Below are 6,444 nucleotides of genomic sequence, written 5' to 3' on the forward strand. Positions count from 1 at the left end.
TAAGTGACTAAGCAGGTAACGCGTATAAGATAGAAGATTCAATTGTTTACGCAATTGGCAAAAGGGACATTGAAAGAGTTGTCGAAATTCCAGACTATGAAGGAGGACAAAAACGATTAATTTTAGATATAACTCTTGATAGAGAGTCTAATCAACTGATCATATCGACGACCCAAGAACTATTCTCACTCAATCTTGATCAGTTGAAGAAGAATGGAAAGCTGACAGCAAAAAAAATCACTTCTAGCAGTTTAAAAGTATCTGGATACGCTATTTTTGAAGGACTGGATAGTTTGCTTTTAGGACTCGATATTAATGGAAGGTTTAAATTAGTCCAAATATCAGCTGTAGATAAAAACCACTCCTGCGCCAATTAGGATTCGCGACCAGTCGCAAGACTAATCATACTTTCACTAATTACACTTTTAACGGTATCTTTATAAAAAATGCCGTGCCTAATCATTTTTCTCCGTATAGGTACTAACATAATACTTTCTTATAATATAAAAATAAACATTTCATAATTATTATAATATGAACTCTGTTTTTAGGGAATGTCACTTCTCCGTGGTTTCGTATGGAACAGTTTTCTAAGTATAACATGGTAAAGCAATTTTTGCTGATTGAAACATTGAAGTTCTGAAATCAAATCAGGCTCATCTATCACATTGAAGTATTTTTTTGTTTGTTTTAATATAATGTTATTAAATGTATTAATAATTTTTTAACTTTAAAACAACACGTATGTTTTGTATTTTTTTGGGGATCAGGTGAGAGGCACGAAATGAAAGAAAGTTGTGAAGGTCACATGTGTTTATTGGTGAGTCAGTTGCCGTGACGAGGAGATGATGTAGGACAGATGTAGAATATCTGGTTGCTGCGGTGATGTGCTGGTCAAGCGCGGGTCGGTGAGTCGACGCCGGGCGCTGGTGACCGGGACTCGATGAAGGTCAGGCACTGGCGAAGAACGTAGGTCTTCAGGCACACCAGTGCTGACGAGACGGCCGAAGGTGCGGAGGACCTTGTAGGCGGTTGAACGGGAACGGTGTGACCAGTGAGGATGCTGCGTGTCCTCGTGGTGGTCATGGTAGCGTGGAAGAAGCGCTGGTCAGAGACACTGGAACCAGGGCGCTTGTAATCCGAGTAGCGCTGGCCATGGACGTGGCCGAGGCGCTATGATGGTATCCCGATAGAGTCCATGATGGTACGGGCGAAGCCGGGAATATTGTCCTTTGCGCTAATAAGAGTAGCGCGGATTATCACTCGTTGAGCCTTGTAGACTGACGGCGGAATGATGACTGACTGACTGACTCGCTGCGTCGGGCTTATTTATACTACACGGCCGATGGCGACAGTAGGTAGTAAATTGCAATTAAATCGAGACCACTCGCTCGGACTGTGTGTTTTGGGAACCTTCGACATTGCGGCGATTATGCATAGGCCGTAGACTCGAACCTTCTGGCGAGTTCTCGTAGTATCCCAGACGGACTGCAGTATTATTGTCGTCGATAGACAGGTAGGTACTTGAAGTACGTAGGTTGCTCTGTTTACGATGCGAATTGGAATGCAGGTACATAATTCGGGAGTAGGTACTAAGTAGGTCGAGTGGTTTATTATTAATTAGTTAATATAGATTTTTCTCGACGCTACAATTTAATTTTTTCACTCAGTAAGCCCTATCCATGTGTCATATAAGGAATTATTAATATTAGGAAAGCATAGGGTCAACCGAAAACAGAAAAAAATCGGCAAGCCGTCTACATGACAAAAAAGTTTGGGGACCTCTTAGCTTAACTAATAATAATAATAAAATACACAGATTTAGGAAATTAGATAAAAAGAATTTGGCATTCTCAGATTATAAAAATATTACCATTTTCTATTTTGGCTACTGGCATTATACCTAGCTCTCTCATTCAAAATTTAGACGTATTAGATCTACAAAAAATTTCTAAATAAAAATGCAAAAATCAGTCATTCTAAATACATGTAGGATTACGAAAGATTTTTTTAAATATTTATACTAAGGGTCCAGTTAGGAGTTCTACAGAGCCGATATGAAAATATCTGGAGTCGGTGAATTATTTTCCCATTTTAGCCCAGTCAATGAAGGTTTTGTGTCGGAACTAATTCCCCGGAAGCTGAATTTTTCACAGATGTTAGAAGACTTTTAGACATGTATTTTTACAAAAGTCCCCGACTTTCCCCCTTGTGCTTCCTTCCCCACCCCCTCTTGAATATATTTTTCAAAGCCTTTCGGAATACGCTAATATCTCCTTAATGGTTTTATAAAATCAGATTATTTATTTTTTGTTTACTTTTGAATTAGTTATTCTAAAAAATTGTACTCTTTCATTTTTGCGAGGAAAGCTATACAATCTCTACAATTTATTAGTAAAGGAAAAATATCAGTTTTTAAAATAGTATTTCAGAATATATTTGCACATAAGTTTTTTCTGAGCCAGTTAACGAACAAAAATAAATCAACAAAACTTGTAGACAATATGTTTAGCTATAAAATAATGTATATAATGATGGGTTTTAATTTATAATAAGGCACGTAGGTTGTTAATAAGGAGCACGGCGCGCGGCGGCTCGAACGCACAGCGGTTCGCGGCGCAGCGAGAAATTACAAAAACCTAAGGAAAGTAATGATTAATTCATGTGATTGCTTTTTTTTATAACAAATTCATTTAACTTTGAAGAGTTTTATTGTTATTTACCAGTTTTAGTTCGGAGGGGAGGGGGGTAATATAAATATTTTCCCCTGCCCAATGAAGCGCTTTCATTATCCACCAACCGCCGTGCCCCGGTCTGGCTAAACAGTCATATTATGTTGTATGATTGTTTGTAACTTATTATTTAAATAAAGGTATGTGGAAAATTTATGGAAATCAGTTTACGCGTCCTCAACAGTAACCCACATGCTCCAGGGACATGAATATTCTCGGGCAAACAGAGCCTTCACTTTAACAGCAGCGTCTCTTGTCCACGTAATGAGAGAAGAATACCGAGATATTGATGGGAAATTAAGACAAATAGAAAATCTGTATCAAGATTTAGTTACGTGGAAAAAAAAATGAAGGAGGTTAATAATGATGACAATCTAAAAGAGACGATTCCATATACAGAAGCAAGTGAAGACAGGATTAAGGAATCATCGAGAAGGACTGCCAAGTTGTGGCTTTACCTTCTACATTGCATTGACCTCATGCTTAGATTTATATTTGCAGAAAAGTCCGGGAATCGGAAAATGCACCTAAATACTATTGTTGATATGCTTCCATTTTTCCACCCGGCAGGACATTTACCATACGCAAAATCAGCACATATGTAAGTTCAAAGTATGTTGCAATTCGAATCAAGAATAACCTAAAGAAGAATATAAACTATTCAATGAAAATGTGTACTTTACAATAAGAAGAAGCGACAGATATTAGTCCGGTTACGTAACGGACATGATCATCGAGCAGTGTCTCATGAGACCAATGAAGTCAGTATGAGGTTTGACACTTGGGCGCGGAATCACTGACAGCGCTTTGTCAAAGTGGAAACTTGGAACCACTTACTGCGTGAAAATGCAAAAGAGCATTGAAGAATTCATCGGTATAGAATTTAATTTTACTGAACAGCATGTTGAGCTGCGCGAATCACGGAAGAAAAGGGTTGAGCTAGATACAGGAAAATATACATCATGGCTAAGACAGCACAGCCCGTTCACCAAGCTCTCGGGGGAGCTGGTGTCTTTATCTTCAGGGTTTATTTCAGATAATAGTGTCAATTGTGATAACGCTTATTAGATGGGCCTGGCAGCAATGCAAATAATGAATGGATGTAATTTTGGAGATATACGACTGAAAAGGAAAGACATGGTGACTACCCAGCAAGATTCAAATCCGCAACTGTTAGGACGAGACAAGTTGCAATAAACCCCCAGCAGCTATTTAACAGAATACTGTGCATTAGTGATAGTCCTAGCAAGCTTTAGACCTACTTAGGATATGAATTGGCTTCAAGACTCCTTCTATTTTTGATCAAGTCTCCCTTCGTAAAGGAACAAAATCATGTATGGCGAAAGTATTTAGCGAAAGAATTCATGACGAAGTTGATTTGGAAAATGCTGCAATAGTCATCGATGGGAGATACCTCCTACACTCTGTTGTTTGGCAAACTTAAACTACTTACGAAGGCATCATTAAATCATACTCACGTTTCGTCCATACTAAATTTGGCAAACATTCTATTGTCGTTTTCGATGGACACCTTGAAGAACCAACTGTAAAATATATTTTTTTTTATATTTATTTTTTTTATTTTTATTTATTACATTTATTATATAAGTACATTTTTGTTTGTTTGTTACAATAAAAGATAAAATATTTCAGGACCCCTCTTCCATAGAAGCATTAGCTTGTGGCTGGAAGAGGAGTGTACATTGTTTTATTGCAATAAGTAAGTAATTAAAAATTAAATGATTTTAAACTTATTTAAATGAAGTGAGTTATTTTTCATGAAGTGAGTTATTCTAAAGATTAATTCAATTGGAAACATTTTTATTTTTTGTGAGTTTGTCTTTAAAATATTTTTTTACAGTGTTTATTATTTTGATGTTATCATTAATGTTTCTAATTTCTTCAGGTAGTCGATTGAAAAAAATTCTTGCCCGGTAAGTGTAATAATTTTGTGCAAAGGAAGTGTTTAATTTTGGGCATGGAAAAATATATTTAAGTCTAGTACAGTTTTCAGTTAGAAATTGATACTTGTCTTTTTCTTTTATGATTTGAATTAGTGCATTTTTAATATAAAGATCTTTAAATGAAGGCACTTGAAATTCTTCGAATAATCGATCCGTTGGGTAATCGGAAGGTTTTCGTAATATTATTTTAATTATTAACCTTTGTACCACTTCTATTGGAGTAAGGTTAGTTTTGTATGTGGATCCCCAACTAATGATACCATATTGTAGCGTTGATTGGACCAAGGCATAATATATTAAATATAGGTTTTTTAAAGACAAAAAATTTCTGATTCTTAAAAATACATATATCAGTTTTCTGATTTTTTTTACAATTTGACATATTTGTTCCTTCCAATTCAAATTTTTATCGATAATTACTCCTAGATATTTGATTGTGTTTGTGTTTTTTAGTATTGTGCAGTTTTGGAGACAGTAATTTTTATTATGTATTTTGGAATTGTCATGAATGATAATGTTAAAATTTTTAGGGATGTCTTTTGTGTGTATTGCAAATGGAATTACATATGTTTTATCGCTATTTAGTGATAGCAAATTAATGTCGAAGAAATTCTTAAGAGTATTTATGTCTTCAGTGGCTTTAAGTTTATTTGTTTTTGAAAATGAACGTTGAAATTTGAACAATTCTTCAAATTTCAAAGTTAATTTTCAGGTTCTGTAAAAGATTTTTTCAAGATCTGTTTTTATTTTAGTTCTGTCAAGAAACTACCCTATACTGATATAATAACAGAACTTGAATAAGACTTTCACAGAACCCAGAAATCAACGTTGAAATTTGATGAATTGTTCAAATTCTCCGAAACAACCCGTCCTTAGTGTACTTATTGCTAGCGTGATTCATTAGCTGCAGCTATTGAATAGCACGACATTTTCGCGCAATCTTGGGTTCATATCCTTAAATCAAATATACCATTCCTGAAAGAAAGTGCAATTATAATTTTCCAATTATGTCCTAAATCCTGTATCCAAATTTCGATATTAAACAATTAGTTAATATTAATTAAGTGTTAATCTTAAGTGACCTACCAGGTAAGTATGGTACTGTATAATATCTCTATATATATAGTTAGTAATAACATAGTGTATAATTTTCAGAGTAATTATGTACCGCTAGTGACATCTATGAAGGTTAGATTATATTGTTTATGAAAGGTTCTCGCCTCTGCTATTTGTTTGTAATTAAGTCGCGTCGGCAAGGCCGATTCCTGTTTTGCCGCCTTTTGAATTTGAAGTTTGTCAGCTGTTCCTTAAAAACTCTCTGTTGCTCAAAAACAACCAAAGGTTTCATCTTTCCTAAAAAACCACAGGAACTAGAACTATTTAGAGTATTTACTGTAAAAAGTGCCTAGTCATATCATGTGAAAGTGTATAGAAAGTGTGTTAAATAAAATAATTCAGTTTACTCTCAAAAACGGAGTATAATTTAAAAGGACCCTAATTTATGACACATAGATCATTGTAGAAATTGTATTTTATGTTTGTGAGCGCCCTTGAGGTGATTTTGCTAAAAAACGGCGCTATACATATCATCCAAATATTACCGATGAGTGAATGTGGTGCGTTACAGACCACCGAACATGTGGTCAACAAATGCCCGCTCCATTCATTCCCCGGCGGGATCGAGGTCCACATGGCGAAGTCTGAGGCCCTAGACTTTCTTGCAGACCTAGATGTTCCCCTCTGATCCC

The sequence above is a fragment of the Hesperophylax consimilis genome, chromosome 30 (genome assembly GCF_061612785.1).
Source record: "Hesperophylax consimilis isolate HC1 chromosome 30, BYU_Hcon_1.0, whole genome shotgun sequence".
In the NCBI taxonomy this organism is placed as follows: Eukaryota; Metazoa; Arthropoda; class Insecta; order Trichoptera; family Limnephilidae; genus Hesperophylax; species Hesperophylax consimilis.